At 37.1% G+C, this 22,009-nt stretch overlaps 1 pseudogene; it reads right to left on the minus strand.

Annotated features, from left to right (window-relative positions):
• Window positions 1-1,070: 1,070 nt before the first annotated feature.
• LOC112655422 (60S ribosomal protein L10a-like) lies at window positions 1,071-21,560 on the minus strand (annotated as a pseudogene).
• Between the last annotated feature and the right edge of the window lie 449 nt (window positions 21,561-22,009).

The raw sequence follows: 22,009 nt of genomic DNA on the forward strand, positions 1-22,009 counted from the left end.
TGTATATCTTCCTTGATAGTGTTCTTGTATTTAATTGTGCTCCTATTATTGCAATAGAATACAATTTTAGTTTTGAAATGTCTTTCTTCTTCCACTCACTGTTGACAGGATTCCTGCTGCCAAATGCCAGGTATTCATCTGGAGGTCAATGCTGCCCTGGTAGGTAAAGGACAGATCATCTCATGTAAAAACAGAAAGTGCAGAATATGTCATCACTCACTGATTTATTAACATGAATGAATTTATCCCTAAGCCAATCATCTGGACCTACAATTAAAACATTTCCTGATTTGAAGGATGGGAACAGAAAGAATAAGTCAAGTGCTCACTAGCACTGGAACATGACACCATGAAGGTGGTTGAAGCTATCATGAAACATCAGAGCCACCTGGGGAAGGAGAGATAGAAAAATAAAAGCAAAAAGGAGAGTCCAAAGGACCATGATGGGATCTAAGCAAATCTACTCTTCTTTCTCTGAAGTATCCCAAGGCACTGATTCTGATTTTGCAATTCATTCCTGTCCTCTAAAACAACAATAAAATGGTTTGTAGCAACCAACACTTGAAAAACCAGAGGCACCTTATTGGTTTTTATGCTTCTACATCTATGCGACAGACCACACTGATCATGGGAACAAGACAGCAAAATACAAATGCGATCTCAGCCAAACTTTGACATTATGCTTCCTGGCTTTCTCAGTGAGACAAACTAGTAGAAGGTAGAAGCCAAATGGAGTCCAAAATCCACCATATACATGTATCATGTTAGAGAGTTTTCAAAAAAGAGATGTATAACTATCTGGCCATAGCTTTTTAGGCATTTTCCTGTAAGAGAATAGTGAGAGGAAAGAGAAGACAGAAAAAGCAAAAGCTTACACTAGATAATATCTTAGCATTTTCTGTCGTGTTATAGTCCCTAAATTTAGTTTCTTTCTTTCTTTCTTTTCTTCTTTCTTTTTTCCTTCTTTCTTTCCTTCCTTCCTTCCTTCCTTCCTTCCTTTCTTTTGTTTGTTTGTTTGTTTGTTTGTTTTCCTTTTTTAATGATAGCACTAGGATTTATTAAGTTGTGTCTTAGTACAGACTCTGGGGCTTGCCCATGATGCTCTTGATGTATAAAGCTCCGCCATTCTTCCAATTCTTCTTGAACAATGACACGAGGAAATTGACAGTTAAGTGGATGCTTACACAAGCTCATCATCTGTCATTTTTATGTGGCCAATAGCTAGTGCCAGACACTGCACCTTCTTCATCTGGAATTTGATATGGGCTTTACTTCATCTACTTTGGCCACCATGTTCTCATTGTGGGTCAGCAAGGAAGGGAAATTCCCAGCTTTATGTAGGTCTGGGTCCTAGGATTCGTAGGATCTCCTTGATTAGTGATTCTTTTTTTTTTTTCCCCTTTTTAAATTTCATTTATTTATTCATGAGAGACACAGGGAGAAAGCAGAGACATAGGCAGAGGGAGAAGCAGGCTCCCTGCAGGGAGTCCAATGGAGCACTCAGCCAAAGGCAGATGCTCAACCACTGAGGCACCCAGGTGCCCCTTGATCAGAGATTCTGAAGCCAAAAAGGCATCATAGCTCTTGTATTATTTTTTTCAATTCTTGTTGAGTGTCTGCAGCGCTTCAATGTCCATGTGGGGAATATCCACAGCCTTGGACTCATCATAGTGTTGCTAGTTCCCCACAATACATATGGAGAACTTGAGGTGAGGACTGGATGTAAGCCTGATTGTGCCCAAGGAGAAGCATCTGTCTTTCTGAGGGTCAGAGTTCTTCAAGTCAATCTGCTGCTCCACCATCTCCAAAAGCTTCCAGCACTTGCACTGGTTCCTGTGCAGGACTTCCCACACAGCCTCCTACAGGGTGTCAGGGGAAACTTTGCTGCTCAGCGTGCTCTGCTGCAATAACCGGAAAAGAGCCTCACTATGTTTCTTTCAACATTAAAGAGAGATAGTATGGCACAGAAATACTAAGCAAAGATTCTAGAAACAAATTGCCATAATTCAAATCTCTGCTTTGCCACTGACAAGTTATGTGAATGTCAACAACTTACTTACTTACTTACTTACAACTTACTTAAACTCTTTTGTGCCTCAGTTTCTTCCTTTGTAGAATAGTAGAAATAATAGAAATAGTAGAAATAATAGTAGAAATAATTGTACCTTTATCAAATGTTCTTAGGGATTAGAAAATAATATATATACATATACATACATAAATATATACATACATACAGGCATATATACATATACATATATACGTTGTTAGTATTTACTTTAAAAAAAAGATTAATAAATCTCAAATAAATATTGAGAGACAGAAAAACAGCTAGAGTTAGGGGATGGGGAGAGGGAAGGGAGAGGGATAAGCAGACTCCCCACTGAGCATGGAGGCCAATGGCAGGACTCCATCCCAAGACATTGAGATCATGACCTGAGCCTAAGTCAGACACTTAAGTGGCTGAAGCATCCAGGTACCCCAGTGTTAGTACTTTTTAAAAAGGAGTGCTGGGTTGTTCAGCAGTTATTAGATGATATAGAAAAATGAAACTGATTACCATTTTACATTTGTGCCTTGCATCTTCTAGGCCAGCTGTATAACAGATTTTCTCTGGGGCATGTTTTATTTGAAGATTAAAAGGTAAATGTCAGGGGTGTCTGGCTGGCTCATTCCATTAAGTGTCTGCCTTCAGCTCAAGTCATGATCCCAGGATCCTGTGTCAGGCTCCCTGCTCTGCACAGAATCTTCTTCTCCTCTCCCTCTGCCCCTCCTCCTGCTTGTGCATGCTCTCTATCTCTCAAATAAATATTTTTTTAAATCTTTTTTAAAAATAGGTAAATTTCTATTAACACAGTGCTAACATGCAAAATATGCCCCCTACATTACTTTTCCTATGTTGAAAACTCTGTTTTACAAAATGTGAGGGTCAGGGATAAGGTAGAGATGAAAATTACCATATTAAATAAGAGTGATAAACATTAATTGAGCCCCTACTAGATTAGCACATTTCATTTATTCTCATTTACTGCCTATAACCATCCTGAAAGGTTAAATATTATCTGTCTTTTCCAAATAAGAAACCTGACATTCAGTGAGGTTAAGTCAATAACTCAATGTGACACAACCAGAGAATAACATAATTGGGAGTTGAAGTCATGTTTATCCAATTGCATAAAATGATGGGGAGACCTAACATTTATTGAGTGCCTTCTGCATGTTCTATGCTAGGGGCTTCACAGCACCATCACCCATTGATGGCCTAACAGTTCATTATGTAAGGAGTATTTATATTATCATTCCATGGATGAGGAAATTGAGGATCAGAGTTGAATAACCTGGCTCAGGTCTCAGAGACAATAAGTGATAGGTAGATTCAGAGTCTGTTTTCCATGTAACATGGGAATATAAAAAGCAATCATATTTTGATGATGAACTTTGATTTTTAAAAAATCATTTTTGAAAAAATATTACATATTCTTAGGATACATAAAATAAATCGAAACTAGATTTTATGTAAGGTGATTCTTAGTTATTAAAATATTGTTGGAAGCCCTGAAATAGCTGCACATCATTTAAATGACAAAAATTAAAGGATGGCTTACTCAGGATATAAGAAGTAGTTTGGCTTATATTCAAGAAGGAAGAGAAATCTCAAAGATCTCTCAATTAAAAGAAAGAAAAGGGAGTGTTTTGGGGCTTAGTCAGTTAACAGCCAACTCTTCATTTTGGCTCTAGTCATGATCTCAGAGTCCTGGGATGAAGCCCAGCCTCACCTCTGCTCTTGACACAGAGTCTGCTTGTTCCTTTCCTTCTGCTTCTCCCTCCCCGTCTGCTTCTCCTCCCTCTCACGCTCTCTCTCCTTTCTCTCTCAAATAAATTAATAAATAAAATCTGTAAAAATAGATGTTTTTTTCAGGTCAACTGTTATGATTATGGGATATTGTCTTAAGAACAAGAATAATGCTAAAAATCAATTGAAATATAACCTTCACTTTACCTTGAAACGTTTTCAAAGGGATATTTTAAGAAAGCATTGAAAACCAAATTGTTTGGCTTCTGAATATGTTCTTTTCGCAATAATAGTTAAATAGGAAATTGCAAAGTATGAGACATGCCATTTTGCCATTACAATGTGGTAGATAACATAAATATTCTTCCCAAAGTTAAATGAAAATACAAAAATAAATGGTAATACTTGTGTTTGGCATCACTTTTTAAAAATGCACAGGGCAAGTGGTGCTTCTCATTACACATAATATTAGAAATCAAATTTTGAATTGAATTTGTCACTTTAAAGATGGCAGCTGGTAATAAATATCTTTCTGGAAAGTGTATCATTTCAGAGAGTGGCAGAATGTTGACTATAAAAACTATTTCTATCTTGCTTTAATGTAGGCCTAACATAAGAACAACTTTATTGTGCTCACATTAAACATTTTATTTAGACATTAAACAGAAGTTTTCTGATGTCAAGTCTTTACCAAAGCTGAATAAAAACTTGTTTGCAATTGTTTGGATGAGGCTTTCTTGTGCCAATGTCATAATAGATCTCTTTCCAGTGTTCTAACTTCTGAATTGCAAATTTTTAGAAATGTGTTTTAGCTATAATTCACACTTTTGAGAACTAAATGAATACAATCACTTTTCAAGCAAGTAAAAAAACACTTTTACAGCTCCTATTGAACAAAAATATAAGGTATTTGTTAATTATGTTAAAATTGATCATTGTTACTTATCTTCTGGAGCTACAAACTTAACTGACTATTTGTTACTATTAAAGGTCATGAGTAATAGGACTGAATTTCAGACTACTATATTATGAATGTTCAGTGTAGGGGCACCTGGGTGGCTCAGTGGTTGAGCCTCTCTGTCTTTAGCTCGGGTCGTGATCTTGAGGTCCTGGAATTAAGTCTCGCATCAGGCTCACTGCATGGATCCTGCTTCTCCCTCTGCCTATGTTTCTGGCTCTCTCTGTCTGTGTTTCTCATGAATAAATAAAATCCTTAAAATAAAAAAAAAAAAGAATGTTCAGGATAGAGATTAAACTTACTAAATATAACTGGAAATCACCTTAATTATGAGTTCTCAGGATTTAATTCTCTAACATAAACAGAGTTAAAGCAGCTTGTGGACAGCTTGAACTGTGTCCATGTAGTGTGCTGGAACATTTAAAGACTTGGTACTGTAAGTAAATGCTATATGAAAATATTCTTGTTGTTTAATGTTTGGAAATATTTTGGTCTATCAGTCAAGGTCAACATACTAAATTTTTAACAGCAAAATCTTTCCAAATAATGTACAGATTCAGTACAATCCCAATCAAACCCAATCAAGTTTTTTTTGTAGTTATTAACTTATTCTAAAGTTTATACAGAAGAGCAAAAGAGGGATGCATGCATGGATGGCTCAGTGGGTAGAGCACACAACTCTTGATCTCAGAGTCATGAGTTCAAGTTCCAGTTGGGCCTAGTGCTTACTTAAAAAAAGAAAAAAAAGTGAAAGATACAGAATAGCCAACACACTATTGAAGGAGAAGAACAAATCTGAAAGACCAACACTACCCAACTTCAAGTCTTACTATCAAGCTATAGTAATTAAGACAGTGTGGTTTTGGTGAAAGAAAAGACAAATAAGTGGATAGGACAGAATGTAAAGATCAGAAATAGACTCACATGAGTATCAACTGATATCTGACAAAGGAGCAAAAGAAATACAAAGCAGCAAAAGTAATTTTTTCAAAAAATGGTGTGGGAACAACTGGACATCCATATGGGAAAAAATAATCTAGACACAGAACTTAACACTCTTTACAAAACTGAACTCAAAATGAATCACAGACCAAAATATAAAATCCAAAACTATAAATCTCTTAGAAAATAACACAGAAGAAAGCCTAGATGATCTTGGGTACAGCAGTGACTTTTTTGACATAACATCAAAGGCCTGATCCATGAAAGAAATCATTGATAAACTGGATTTCATTAAGATGAGAAACTCTGGCTTGTGGAAGACATTGTCAAGAGAATGAGAAGACAAGCCAAAGGCTGGGAGAAAATATTTGCAAAATCACATCAGATAAAGAACTATTGTATAAAAATAACTCTTAAAACTCAACAATAACAAAACAAACAACTACATTAAAAAATAAACCGGGATCCCTGGGTGGCGCAGCGGTTTGGCGCCTGCCTCTGGCCCAGGGCGCGATCCTGGAAACCCGGGATCCAATCCCACGTCAGGCTCCCGGTGCATGGAGCCTGCTTCTCCCTCTGCCTATGTCTCTGCCTCTCTCTCTCTCTCTCTGTGTGACTATCATGAATAATAAAAAATTAAAAAAAAAAATGAACCAAAGACCATAATAGACACCTGACTAGAGAAAATATTTTGATGGCAAATAAACATATGAAAAGATGCCCCACATCAAATGCCATCCGGGAAATGAATATTAAAACATCAGTGAGAGGGACTCCTGGGTGGCTCAGTGGTTGAAAATCTGCCTTTGGTTTTGGTTATGATCCTGGAGTCCTGGGGTTGAGTCCTGCATCAGGCTCCCCAGAGGGAGTCTGCTTCTTTTTCTGCCTATGTTTTTTGCCTCTCTCTGTGAATAAATAAATAAAATCTTTTAAAAACTAGAAAACATCAGTGAGATATCATTACACACCTATTAGAATGGCCCAAATTCAGAACACTAACAACACCAAAATACTGGCAAGCATGTGGAGCAAGGGAAGCTCTCATGCATAGGTGGTGGGACAGCAGAGTGTTATGGTCACTTCAGAAGACAGTTTGGCAAATTCTTTCTCTTTTTTCCCAGCTTTATTGGGATAAAATTGATATATAACATTGTATATATTAGAGGGTACAATGTGATGATTTGATATATGTGTGTGTTGCAAAATGATCACCACAGCAAGGTCAGTTAACACATCAGTCACCTCCCATAGTTACCATTATTTATTTTTGTGGTAAGAATCTTTGAGATTTACTCTCTAGTAACTTTCACATATATAGTACAGTGTGGTTAACTATAGTCGCCATGCTGTACCTTTGGCCCCAGAATCTGTTCACCTTATAACTGCTTACCTTATGCAATACTGTTCTATTACTTTGTCTTCTGTGTCTGAGGGTCTTCTTTCACAAATTCTCCACTCCCCCTTCATGTAGCATCCCCCAAAGTTTTGTTTTACCCCTCTGCTCTTCTCTTGTCCTGTACCTCGTTCCTCAGATATCTTACCATACTCACAAATCCATATAGCATCTTTTTTTAAAAGATCTTTATTTTTTTCTTAATGAGAGACATAGAGTGGCAGAGACATAAGCAGAGGGAGAAGCAGGCTTCCTGCAGGGAGCCTGATGTAGGACTCAATCCCAGGACCCCAGGATCACGACTTGAGCCAAAGACAGATGCTCAACCATTGAATCACCCAGCACCCATCCATACAGCATCTTGTTCCATATGACTCCCAAACTAGATCTTAGATCAGTCTCCCCCAGAACTTCAGTTCAAGATTAACAAATGCCCATTGGACATTTCCTCAGCCATTAAATGATACAAATAACCTTGCTTCCCCAGACATATTTTAACTTCTCATTTCTCTGCTTTTGTATTGTAACAACTTTCCTATTTACTTGGCCAGGAAATACTATCAGTGAGAGCTTTGCCACTTTATTACAATTCCACATTCATCAGGTCCTAATAATTCATCACCCTGCCTACTAATTCATTCTTCATTCTTAAGATCAGGATAGAGCCGATGATAGATCAACTCAACTCCTATTTCCTCTTTATGCTTTGCTCAACACTGGCCTCTGTTGCAAGCCATTTTGTTCACCACTAACAGAGTTACAAGGATAAATCCCTGCTTGCATCACACCGGTGTACTATCAGAAGAGTATCAAAGGCTGAAAAATGTCTATGAATTAAAGTTTAAACCTCTTGTTCAGGAATGTACATTCCTTCACCATCTGGCATCATTTACATCAAAGGAATGCCCTCAGAAGAGGATTTCATTGAAGTAGATGGTGCAGAGGGACCACTGGACTGACTTGTCAATACTCAATTCACCATAAATGTGGCCCTGGCAGAGGGCAATAGAGCAGGACCTATCATGGGTTTCCAACCTAGCATCCATGGAGTCTGTCCCCCCAAGATGCCCAAGTATAGGATTCAGAGGATTGAAAAGTGTTGAAGAATCAGAGGAAAAAATAACATTTATGTTTTCACTAACATCTCACTGAAATGTATCGTTTCCTTCAAGTATGAATGTGGACAACCTAATGAGGAAGAAGTACCTATGACTAGGTCACCAGTAAAACTCCCAGGTATTTGGAAATCATGTAATGGTTGTGATATACATCTTGGAATTATAAAAATTATGGGACCACTCCCTATATTGTGTTGTTCACTATGCTAAGGAGCACATATCCTACATCACAAATGCATTTCATTTTTATTTTGACAGCACTATTTCCAAATTATTGCTTTCCTTTGCTATACATATATTTTTATTTATATACAAGTAGTATTCTGGGTATATATTTTTTAGACTGCCAAAGGAATCTGTGTCAAAAAATGGGCTCAAAACAGCTATACTGTACATAGTAGGTTCTGGAAGTAGGGAACTGGTAGCACAGAAAAGTGGTCCTGAAGGTGGCCCTGTAAGTTTAAGCACTTACCTGTTTATTGTTATGGAAGTTTTCCTTTTAAACGTATATTATTGTCCTGATATTCATAAGCTGGTGAGCATCAAGCTGATAAGGGTAACATCCTCATAAGAAATTCAGACCTGTCATGCCTGAGACACACACCTCAGAAGTATGAGTTCTATGTAGATTATTAAAGAGCAACTGGAGAAAATTATCAGAAAAACGATGTGCAGGTTATACCACATTATACAACCTCTAATTGTGCAAGTTAATTTTCATAATACCGCATTAGAAGTGAGATCTCTCTATCTTATGAACATGCATCTTTTATAACCATCTTTAAATTACGTTTGTGAATCATATTATGTCATTGCAATCAAAATAAATTTAAGGATGCTGTTACTAAAGCACAAGTTAACCACTTAGGCCCAATCATATTCACTTAAATTTGTCTTGTGCAAAACAAACTTCTTCCTGACAAAAATGGAAATCTACTTGCATATTTCACTACTTCAAGTAAATAACAGGCCATACTACTACATTTCTACAACTTGTTCTGTAGCAATTCTGCAATAATAGACAGTAAAATTGGCTTTTCTAATTATAATTTATATCCACACCAGAGAGGTCATTTTATTGTTATTCAAAAAAGAATCTTAACTTTCATCATGTCTTAAAGTGTGATATCATTAATATTATTTCTGCCACGGTCTTAAGAAAAATGAACTTCACACATAGTGTGTTTGCTTGCTTGCTTTGTTTTGCTTCTTTTTCTCTCACTGAGATGATGTGGTATTTGTGAAACTAGCTTTCATATTTTCACGTGTAGGACAACTTGTTTAATATATTTTCATTTCCTGATAATCTGTTGGCAAAAAAAGGTAATTTTGACCTCAAAATTTAACTGGGATTTTATCCGCTGAATTTTCCCCTCTCTTTAAATTACTGGCATCACCTGCTCTAGGGTCTCTCAGTGCCATTACCATATTTGCCTATTTTTTCTCCCTAGTCTCTCTCTATCCAATCATCATCAAATGTAGCTGTGGTGGAAATTATCAAGCGCCAACCAGGAATTACTCCCTCAGTTGTTGGGGTCCTGTAGGGTCCTTTTGGCTACTAGCCTTCTGTCAGGTTTTCCTCAGCTGAAGAAAACGGCTTCATCCAAGATCATGCTTCTTTCCAAAGCAAACCAACTTCCAATGACTGACCAACACAGGGCTATAAAGACCTGGCCCATTTGCCCTGACTGGTGGCAATTCTGGAGGGTGAGCTCAGTTGTTGCATGCCCCATGAGGCTGACAGAGGCCTCCATTGGGACTGCATCCCAGCTCAACATGTACCTACCTTTCTCCATTTCTGTTTTATACTCTCTCCGCCCCCACCAACACACACACACACACACACACACACACACACACACACACGATGGCATCAGCAGTTCCTAATAAACATCTTGCATCTTCAAAACTGCTTCCTTTGGAACCCAACCTGTGACAGACTCTTTTACTGTTTATTTCTCTTAAAACTATCTTCCTGTTCCTCATGGACCTATATCCATTTACCATTAACTTTGATTTCAAGTGGCCATTCTACTTTTAGTCCACATCATGTTGGCTTTTTTTAAATTATTTTTAAAAGATTTTATTTATTTATTCATGATAGACATAGAGAGAGAGAGAGAGGCAGAGACACAGGCAGAGGGAGAAGCAGGCTCCATGCAAGGAGCCGGATGTGGGACTCCATCCCCAGTCTCCAGGATCACACCCTGGGCTGCAGGTGGCGCTAAACTGCTGCGCCACCAGGGCTGCCTTCATGTTGGCTTTAAAATAAATGTTCCTCCCACAGACTTGTGGGTCTTGATTGGAGGTCAGTAAAGGGACACATTTCAACTTCACCTTCTCTTAAAAATGTTTCCTATTCACCTATATGCCGTGATGCCCATTGAAGCACATACTGTTCCTAGCTCACCTACTCTCCACAATGGTTCTCATATCCACTAATGTTTTCCTGCATCTCTCTGCCTGAAGGCATTCTTTGTCATGGGAGCATATGTAGCCTGTTTATGTCAGAAATATTTAGGGGATAATATCTCAAGGGTGTCCCTCAAATAATGGGATATGATGAATACATATCCAGCTTCTTCATTGCATATTGTGCAATTCTGAGGGGTATTCCACATTGTCTCTAATAAGGTCCCCAGTGAGGTACTCCAGATTTTGGTAGTAATCTGTTTCTAATTCTACCTATTATTGGCTTTCACTCTTTGGGCTCCTACTTTCCCACTTCAGGTGTTTCCTAAGATAACAGGTGTTTCCAAATAAATTATGTGCATTCAAATCCCTGTTTCAGAGTTTGCTTTGTGAGAAACTCAAAATAAGGTACTTAACGCTAATAACTGATGATCTAGAAAAGGAATGAACAGGCCTGTGTGCCAAAACTGGCTTGCCATCTGTTTTCGTAAGTAAAGTTTTATTGGAACACAGTCACTCACATTCATTTAGATATTGTCTAAGGCTGCTTTCATGCTGTAACAGTGGATTCCAGTAGTTACAACAGAGACCAGATGACCTGCAAGCATAAAACCTTTACTCTCTGAACATTTACAGAAAAGATTATTGTTACATGATCTAAATTATTACCAAAAGCTTCTAGACGATCTCCCAGATTTAGGTGCTCTATCTCTCCCTCACCATTTGTTTAATATAGTACCTCCAGATTTCTAAATTTATTGACTCATGCCTCTTGACTCCTCCTGAATCTTCAATGGCTCCCACTTCAATAAGAAGTAAAACAAAAACTCCACCCTACAAATTCTGCCCATATGTCATTCTGCATTCAAATCACACACACCTTCCAAACATACCTCTTTATTCACTATTTATAGAAATTGCCTCCTCTGTGTTTAAATTAAGGTTGTTTCATCTGCTGAAATGCCCTCCTGCATCCATATTGGCTGATAAATCCCAGTTCATCCTTCAAGATTCAAGTAAATCCCTATATCTCCTAAGAAGACTTCTCACATCCTCACTGTTGTGATTAATCTCTTTCCACCATGCTCCCCAGCACTTTGTTTAAATTTTCGATATATCAGAGTATACCTTGTACTGAGATGATTTATGACTATCTATTTCTACCACCAGATATAAATTCCTGGGAGGCAGAAGCCATATCATATCCATCTTTCTATCCAGTACTAATATTAAATATAATTAAAAAGCATAGATTAGAGTCTTTACCAATCTGAAAGGACACCTGAGCAAGATTCTGAGGCCCCCTAATACACTATGTATTAACTCCTTAGTTGTTACCAGATTACTGGGAGATCCAGAGGGTTCTGAGGGAGGGCCTGTGGTGGTTAGAATGGCAAGGGTTACACTATAATAAAAGCAACTATTGCAATATTTTAACAAGCAGAACATAACTGGTTGAAGGTCAGCCTTGTTCAGAACTACTGTGCTTATCAAGGGTTTCTTAATTATAGATCCTTGGTGAATAATTGCTTTATACTTAAGAACAATTGAAAATGAATGCAACTTTTTTTTAAAGACTGCTGCATGCACACACACACACACACACACACACACACGTTAATACACATCTTTGGCCAGAACAAATAGGGAGATTTTCATATATGTGTGAAAATTTATAGTCTACTTTTCTTATGTTATTTCATATTAGTTAACAGCTGTTCAAAAAACAATTGTACTTAGTGTTTAAAAGCATGTACAAGTCTTCCAATAGTAATATCAATAAAAATGAAATTAGCCTTTCCTTGACTGCTCAATTTTTTTCAGAGCATAATGGCAACATTAATTCAACTGTAAGGGAAAACTCTGAGCAGAGCTATCATAATCATGTTTCACAAATATTTTTCAAAATAATAAGACCTGCAAATCTCTTATGTAACCAGCAACATTTACAGTAATCCACCCTCACTTTGCATTTTACACCCTGACTTGCCTTTACTTCCCTAAATTCCTTCTGAAATTTTCTATGCAAATATGTCAGAAGAGCACATATTTGTTAAGCATGTCTTGAAATGTACAGCCTTACAAATGATAATTAGACCAATACAAAAAAGCTTATATAAAGGAAAAGCATATCAAGTGTAATTATTTAATTATTCTGTTCATTTCAATAACTACTGGCCCAGAAGCTTCTTTCACGGTTGTCACAAATATTCTTAATTCAACAATGCACAGTTCATGATCCCTCACGTGTTCCTTCTCATAAGTAGCAGACTTTGCTGCCTTATATACAACAGGACACTGAGGTTCATTATGTTTTGTCTAAAAATAATCATGCCAATTCTGAGGGAGTTGTTGCTCTTCACAAAAAGAATAGTTCAATTGTAGAGCTGTCATTTGATGATTAAAAGTGAAATTCATTAAGTCAGTTTACATCCCTGGATTACATGCAAAAAAATGATAAAAGATACTACTTCACTGAAAGTTTTAAAATAGATTTATACTACTCTCTTGTGAAATTTTCCCCCTAATGTTATAAAGGAAAAGAAACGTAAAGCAATAGACTGGAAGTAGAACAAGTGAGCCAGAATTCCAGACGAGGACACATTAAAGTGAAACTCAGGTAGTGTTCATAAAACAATCCTACCAGCCACTGTTGTTACTTTATCTCATAGAAGCCATATACGAATTTTTTGAGATGAATATTTCTATTGTCATGACCCTGAGATCATGACCTGAGCCAAAATAAACAGTTGGACATTTATGGACTATGCCACCCCTTTTTCATGAATTCTTAATGGACTTTGTAAAACAAAATTCTTGAAAGTTATGAGAAGATTTCAGAAGATGTTAAGGACTACTGTGGTGGTGACATTTGATGTGAAGTACACCCAAAGTTGAGGAGTGAGCCAGTGGACACCTCCATTACAGTATGTTCTGTTACAGTGGCAAAGGATGATGGAGTGAAACAGAACTAAAAGTTTATGCCATGTTTATGCCTTTTAAAAATTTCCCTCCTGCTCACTAATAGCATTTGAATTCAGTCTACTATTTATGCAATATCTTCTTTGCTCCAGTTCTCTACACCTTCTGTGTTAGGTATGGACCCTCCCATCAAACAATCTTTGATTCTACCTTTCTTACCTGGTTCAGTTCCTTAGTTTTCTGTGATCTTTCTGCCCATCCTACCCACTCTACCCCTAACTGGGTTCAAATTTATCCATATCTTCCTACCTAAGCTTGAACTGCTATTTCCTTAAATATTTGCTTAGTCATCTCCAAATCTATTCCCCCAGACTCAAAAGAAGGCAAATGGAACACGGATAGAACATCATAGATAAATTCAGACCATTATTCTTCAGCAGTCATTCATCATAAGTTTATAACCTAAACTGGTCTCTCTGCATCATTTACTTACTTCTCTACTATCATTTTTGAAAAAGATTTTATCTATTTATTTGAGACAGAGGAGAGAGAGCATGTACAAGTGGGTGGAGGGGTGGAGGAAGAGGGAAGGGTAGAGGGAGAGGGAGAGGGAAGGGCAGACTACCCTCTGAGAAGGGAACCTGATGTGGGGCTTGATTCCAGGACCATGGGATCATGAGATGAGCTGAAGTCAGACACTAAACTGACTGAGCCACCCAGAGGACCCTACTTTCATTTTTTAAAATATGCTATCTAATCCCAGAATCAAGGTTTTCCTTTATTTGTCTCTTGCCATTATCTTTGGAAATGTAAGGTGATGTCATAAAAATGTCTGACAGCATCTTGGTAATTAGCATAGAGCTCATGGTCAGTTATTTCAAATGTGCCCTTGAATCTCTTACTTATTTGATGTTTCTCGATGTTACAGAAGTTTATCTATCGTAGATTAACCTTACCCCTACTATTATGCGAATTCCTGCAAAATGGTAAGGAAAGCACAAATATGGGTTATTCCTAAAATTTTGTGCACTCTCACTGTCTTTTCCACCCCTGCTTTGCCATATTTTCATCAATTTTATGTTTTCCTAACATGGTAGTTTCCAAAGGACTCTTCAGATCTTTCCCTGAGCACTTTAATTACCAAGACTCATCTCTTCTCATGTTGAGTAGACGGTCTCATTTCCTAGTCTCTGTGGTAATCACAGATACATAAGATTTTGTATGCGAATGTTTACCTGGCCCCAGCTCTGTATGATTAACTTAAAGAGCAGAACATACACATACACAAACTTTTCCACAGGCTACACCTGATCTCACTCAGTATGGGTTGCATTGATCTCTAAGCTGGAGAAACTATGGAAATCCTGAGAACTTTTTGCATTCATATTTATATCCTCAGTCCAGTCAAAGTCATTTGAACTATTTAACCTATGTGAAAGCAAAACAAACTTGGTTTGACTAACCATTTTGAGAATCTTTGTAATTGGAGTAGTAGTAGTGTTTGTAGGCTGGCTTGGCATACAAGTCCTACAAAACATACTTTGATTTTTCTTTTGCCTCTGCCCTTATTTGTCCATATCCATTCTTACCACTTTAGTTCATGACTTTGTGACTTAACGGCTAGATTACTGCAAATATCTACCAAATTGATTTCATAAACCTAAAATATTTTCTCTAATCTTAGACTGCCATAGTAATTTTCCAAAGAACTATTTTATGTTATACTTCCACATAAAAATTTCTCATGACTCCCCAGTACTCAGTGAGTGCTGCAAACAATCACTGACATGAATATACCTTTGCAGCCTCAAGTCCCCAAATTTCCCAAAGGTGCAGTGTCTCAGTCAATTTGGAAAATTCCATATTCTGAGAATTTATTCTTGTCATCCACTTTCCCTGGATTTACAACCACCTCTAAGTTTACATATAAATGTGCTAGCCATTCTCCAAGCCTCAATTACAGTGCTAGCTCCTATAGATTGCCTTTCCTTAATACCTTAGCTTAAAGGGATCCATCATTTTATGGATTCTTTTTTTTAACGATTTTATTTATTTATTTGAGAGAAAGATCACAAGCAGGGGAGAGTGGCGGAGGGAGAAGCAGACTCCCCACTGAGAAAAGAGCCTGATGTGGGGCTCAATCCCAGGACCGTAGGACCAAGACCTGAGCTGAAGGCAGATGCCCAACTGACTGAGCCACCCAGGTGCCCCATTTTATGGATTCTTAACGTTTATCAGTCATATGGCACTCACTTTCCTCTAGGGAGGAGATTTCTGAGCTTGAAGAGTATTCTTGATGACCATTTATTCTGGTGCATAAAAACAATATTTGGATCTTAACAGATGTTCAGGCAAGTGGGAATAAAGAGAGAGAGCACTCATCAGGATCCTGGAATTGCTGCTAGCTGTGTGCTTCTCACATGACAAGTTTGACTCTATTAACTTGTACCAGCCTTTGATCACAATTCCTAAGGCTCTTTCTAGATTATATGTTTGTTCATTGCATTACTCAGATCAGCTAACCAACTTGCTTTCCTCTGAAGCCATCATTGCTTTAGATCCAAAGGAAAGATGGACCTTTTAAAGTCTATTGAAGCCTGGTGAAAAAATAGATTTGTACAAAGACATTTTGGCACCACTGATGTCACACCATCTAAGCAGATACCTACTTAAAGTCAGCTGTACAGAGGTTGATGGGCAGGAAAAAACTCAGGAAAGTTTGGCACTTGAACTTTCTGTTTAGAAATTTAGTGATAACTGTTTTCTGGAGCATTAGCATCCCTGAGAGACATGTTACATTTCTTCATTTAACATAAGATAAAAATCTGCACCTACTATTGAAATATTCTGAGTCACCTCAACCACTGAAGCCTGTGGAAAAAGGAACCTGTGAAACTGAGGCTGAGAGAGGTTAAGTAGAGGTGTCATAATTTCATGGTTCCTGAGACCCAGCCCTGTGCGGAACTCTATGCTCAGTGAGGAGTCTGTTTGAGTTTCTCTCTCCCTCTCCCTCTGCTCCTGACCCCCCCCCCCCCACACTGTCTCTCTTTTTCTAAGTAAATAAATCCTTAAAAAAATATGTTTTTATTTTTAAGTAATCTCTACACCCAACATGGGGCTCAAATTCACAACTGGGAGATCATGAGTCTTATGCTCCACCGACTGAGCCAGTCAAGTGCCCCTAGATCATTTCTGTTTACCTGATGAATTAATAATAACAACAAAAACAATTAATAACATTTAATTAGTATCTATCATGTTCTACACATTGGCTTAAGTGAATTAAATATAGCATCATATGTTCTTCATTGAACCATCTCTGTCCCAAAATGAGACAGAGCAGTTATAGAGCAGTTCAGTGACTTGTCCTGAGGATAGTAAGAGCTGATTCTAGGGTTTTAAACTTTGCCTATTTATGCTGTACTTTACTGTCTGTCGAGGAAAGGGAAACTTCTTGCTGTTTGTTTTCATGAAGTTAATATTCTCCTTGTTTGCTCTCTCATTACATTATAAACTTGACCCAAATTTAAAATGAGAACAATTACATTACTAATATCACAACTTTATTAGGTTTCACATATTAGGTTCAATTATTTTTGAAACAAATTACTTTGTTCTTTCATAAGGTCAAGATTAATGACCTGTTAATTTGAGAATTATTATTTTCTCTGGTTTTTGTCGAGCAAAATGTTATACCTACTGGGGGATAGTATTTTAAGTATGTCATTTCTTTTGCATATAATTAATCTTAATTAAACAATTTACCTTTAAACAAAATTCATGAGTATATTTTCAGTATACTTGCCTATAGTCAATTTCATCCAGTTAGAGAAATATAGGAAACACTGTACATGAGCACTATACTTGCATTCTTTTTTTTTTTAAGATTTTATTTATTTATTTGAAAAAGAGAGGGAGGACAGATGAGCAGAGGAGAGGGGCAGAGGGAGAGGGAGAAGCAGACTCCCCACTGAGCAGGGAGCCCAACATGGAGCTTGATCCTAGGACCCTGAAATCATGACTTGAGCAGAAGGCAGACACTTAACTGACCGAGACACCAGGCATCCCTGTGCTCAAATTCTACTTTAATATGTGCATTTTATCTTAAAGAAAAAATTTATGACATTATGAGTTTCACCATGCTATATTGCCCTGTGTTTAAAAATAAGCATAAAGTTAAATGTAGACAAATATGATAAAGAAAACATTTTTCTGTAAAAAAGGAAAAATAAAAAGTATTATTAAGTAGGTACACTGAAAGAGGTTTTTGAAAACTCCAAATGACATTCCTCCCTCCCCAAATATGATCTTTCCTTTTCATAGTCACACTCTTGAGTTTCTTTGTATTTTACCTAGATTGCAGGAGGCCCATCTCTCACCTGGCTCTCCTCAGTCTTCAGTATTTCTTCTCATATTATTGAGAATCACTTCTGACTTTTACTGCTCCTGGATTAAGCTCAAAATTACGTAATTTAGTTTCTTGAAAACACTTGAATTTCAATATGCCTAATTTTTTAAAAAGATTTATTTATTTGAGAGAGAGAGAGAGAGAACAGGGGCAAAAGGAGAAAGAGAGAGAGAATCTCCAGCATAGTCTCCACTGACTCAAAGCCCAAGGCAGGGCTCCATCTCACAACCCTGAGATCATGATTTGAGCCGAAATCAAGTTCACTTAACCAACTGAACCCCTTAGGAACCTCAGGTCTCTATTTTTTTAGTCTCCCATCTGCTGAACATTTTTTTCTCAAACACAATTTCTAACTCTCATTATTTGTTTTCATTGTTCAGACCGTCATATCTACTACTAAACACAGATTCTGTCACATATAAGAGCCCACCAGCATTACCTGAATGAATGAATAAATAATTGATTTTCAGTATTTTAGCATGACATTCAGAGATTTCCGCCTGCTGGTCTGAACTTCATTATATAATTTTCTTTCTTTCTTTCTTTCTTTCTTTCTTTCTTTCTTTCTTTCTTTCTTTCTTTCTTTCTTTTTCATCAGCACCTACAAGATAAAACTTTTCTGTAATTCCCTAGTAACTTCAGCATTGTTTCCTCCCTTAATTGTCCTGTTTTATCCTCACCATAATATCTTAGGAGATTTTACTTTTCCTTCACTCCAGACTCTTGTTTTCCTTCTTAAATCTGTGCAAATTATATTATTGAGGATAGCAGGTAAATAATTTAAGATGCTTGATTTATCCAACAGAGAGAAAGAGGCAAGAACAATTTAATGATCTTTTATTTTTTAAATGAAAATGTGGTATTAATTGGGGCGCCTGGGTGGCTCAGTTGGTTAAGCATCGGATTCTTGATTTCTACTTAGGTCATGATCTCAGGACTGTGGAATTGAGCCCCATGTCAAGGTCTATGCTGGGCATGGAGCCTGCTTAAGATTCTCTCTCTCTCTCTATCTCTCTCTCTCTCTCCTTCTGCCCCTCCCCTCAGCTCTCTCCAAATAAACAAAGAAATGATAAGGTATGCTATTAATTTTTTAAGAAGAAACTGTATCTTCAAATCTCACTTCTAGACCTTCACAGGATATTCAGTCTACTACTCAAATACCATTAAGAATTGACAACATCAAGGCACCTGGATGGCTCAGTGGTTGAGTGTCTGCTTTTGGTTCAGGGCATGACCCGGAGTCCCGAGATGGAGTCCCACATTGGGCTCCCCACGGGGAGCTTGCTCCCCTTTCTGCCTATGTCTCTGCCTCTCTCTCTCTCTGTCTCTCATGAGTCATAAATGAAATCTTTAAGAAAAAGAAAAAGTAAAAAGAAGGTAGAAGGCAGACAGCTGGACAACATAAGCATAATAATTACTCTTACTTTGTTGAAGACATTCTCATTACCTTGCTGTTTAGCCAGGGAAAGCTTTGCTATTTCTTCAAGGCCTCACACTGGCTAGGCAGGCTATCCTTTGTTTCACTTATCTATGCTGATTTTCCCTTTGAGCAATGTCACTTTGTCTCTAAGGTTACCATTTTTGTAATCCTAGTGAGATCCTAACATCATTCGGAGTATCTTTTCAACCCTAAGGTAGGACACAGTATAAAAAACATAATACAAATGTATGAATTCGTTGAATCACATGTTGTACACCTGAAACATGGGATATCAACTATAACTCAATAATAAATTTGAAAAATAATAATAAAAATTTAACCATTTTACTTTTATTTCCATTTACTGCCAATATATGTAAGTAATCGATAAACAACAAGTGATAAAAACTGTCCTGAGGCCTAACTCCATATGAGGAAATTCTCTGGAAAACTAGAAAGAAAGTCAAGCACATCAATCAGACAAGTATCCATGACAATGAGACTGATTGGCTAGAATTTTAATTCACTATGAGAAACATTTAACACATCAAATGTTAAAGATGGAAACTTTATTTTCAAATGCACTGAAATCTATATGTCAAGAAAATCAGTTCCTCTTGCAAGAATATTAACTACTTCAAATCCTTTGTAAAACAAATCTAGCTATTGTATGTGTTTATGTTATATGTATGAACTATATTTTATATCACAAATTAATTATACATATTAACTGTAAATTATACAGCACATATTATATGCTGCTATGTGCATATACCATATTATAATTTAATATTATACAGTAACACACATTGGCAATGAACCACTGTTGGAATCCATACTATGTCTAACAGAAGCCCCAGCATTCTCAGCTGGTCTATGGGGGAAACAGGTAGTCTCAAAGATTGTCAAAATATTGCTATTTTAATTCCATCCTACTCAAACACAAATATATAATTTTAGAATGTAATTTTCTCTTGGCAAAAAAGGACTCCAGGCACATTTTATCACCTTTGTTCATTGATTACTTTCATTCTGAGAGAAGTATTTGGGTTGTGGCAATCTCATTAAAGCAAATCAGGAGAAAGAATTGTTTGATCAAAGTGTGTTGTTTTATTAACAGAAATCGCCCAAAAATATGCCTGATTTTGGGATCCCTGGGTGGCGCAGCGGTTTAGCGCCTGCCTTTGGCCCAGGGCGCGATCCTGGAGACCCAGGATCGAATCCCACGTCAGGCTCCCGGTGCATGGAGCCTGCTTCTCCCTCTGCCTGTGTCTCTGCCTCTCTCTCTCTCTCTGTGACTATCATAAATAAATAAAAATTTAAAAAAAAAAAAAAAAAAAAAATATGCCTGATTTTGCTCACACAGAAACAGATTGAGATGAAAACCTTTAGAATAGGAAATTTAAGTAAAAAGAAATGTTTAGAATAGGAAATTTAAACATCTCAATAGTATTATAATGTCATCAAAGATAAAGAATCACTAGCTATTTTATAGTCTACAAAAGTGGAAATGCACAAGTTAAAGTATGAAGCTTGTGTCAAAAGCTTTATGTTATACACCATTCGTTTTTCCTAAAAATATTTACTTTTTAATGATACTGAGCCTGAAAGTGGAAGCCAAGGACATTCTTAAGTGTACATTTTGCAATTCATGAAATGTTCATGAGTAAAGACCCGAAGGAATGCATAGGGCCAGTCTCTCTCCTTCCAAAAAGGAATTCATCGTAACAGTGAAGCTCATGGTAACATAGTTCTGTTTTTGAAGATGTACTGTTAAAATAATATGTATCTTTTCTTAAACATGCAAAGTAATTTGATTTGTGTAATAAACATAAATAGAAGTATTATCAAATATTATAAATAAGAAGCCACTCTGGATCAAGAGATTCATCCTTCTGTATTCATGCCCCTTCAGATGTAAAATAGCAGAGGTAGAAACCATTTTGCTCTTTAGAAATTTGGAAATTTTACCGGCCACATTATGCCATCATACCATCATTCTCTTTAAGGGACATGTTTTCACAAAGACTCGTCCAATTCTGCACTGTAGCAGATGCCATCCATGCTCTGCCAGGTCCTCTGGGCATTTAAATCGTCCCTGTAGGTCAATGGCTTGAATGGAAAGCTTCTTTCTTCTTGAGGGCTTTCTCTGGCTATAGGGGAGTGCTCTGCCCTTGGAGCACTCCTGATCCATGGATCAGGCCAGAAGTGGCAGTGAATGCCCGCAGGAGCAGTTCTCAACGGATGATGGATGGGGATTAGCAGAGAAATAACCCAGCTTCCTCACCCTTTGGTTAGAATAACCCTGAGCTGAATTCTTCCAGAGGTCCTCAACAGGATTAAGCCCCAATTGCCCACAGTGGTACCCTGCTCATTTAAAAAAAAATGTTTCTTTAAAGGTTTAAAATTTTTAATTGAAGTATAGTTTGACATAAATATTAAATTAGTTTCAGGCATACAATATAGTGATTCAACAATAATACATGTTACAAAATGCTCACCATAAGGGTATTACAGTATTTTTGACTGTATTCCCTGTGCTGTTCTTTTTAAACCTGGTGGCATTTATTTTATAAGTGGAAGTTTGTACTTTTTAATTCCCTGTATTAAAATCACCTGAATTGATCTCCTCTCTTCACTGTC

Source organism: Canis lupus, chromosome X (assembly GCF_003254725.2).
Source record: "Canis lupus dingo isolate Sandy chromosome X, ASM325472v2, whole genome shotgun sequence".
Taxonomy (NCBI): domain Eukaryota; kingdom Metazoa; phylum Chordata; class Mammalia; order Carnivora; family Canidae; genus Canis; species Canis lupus.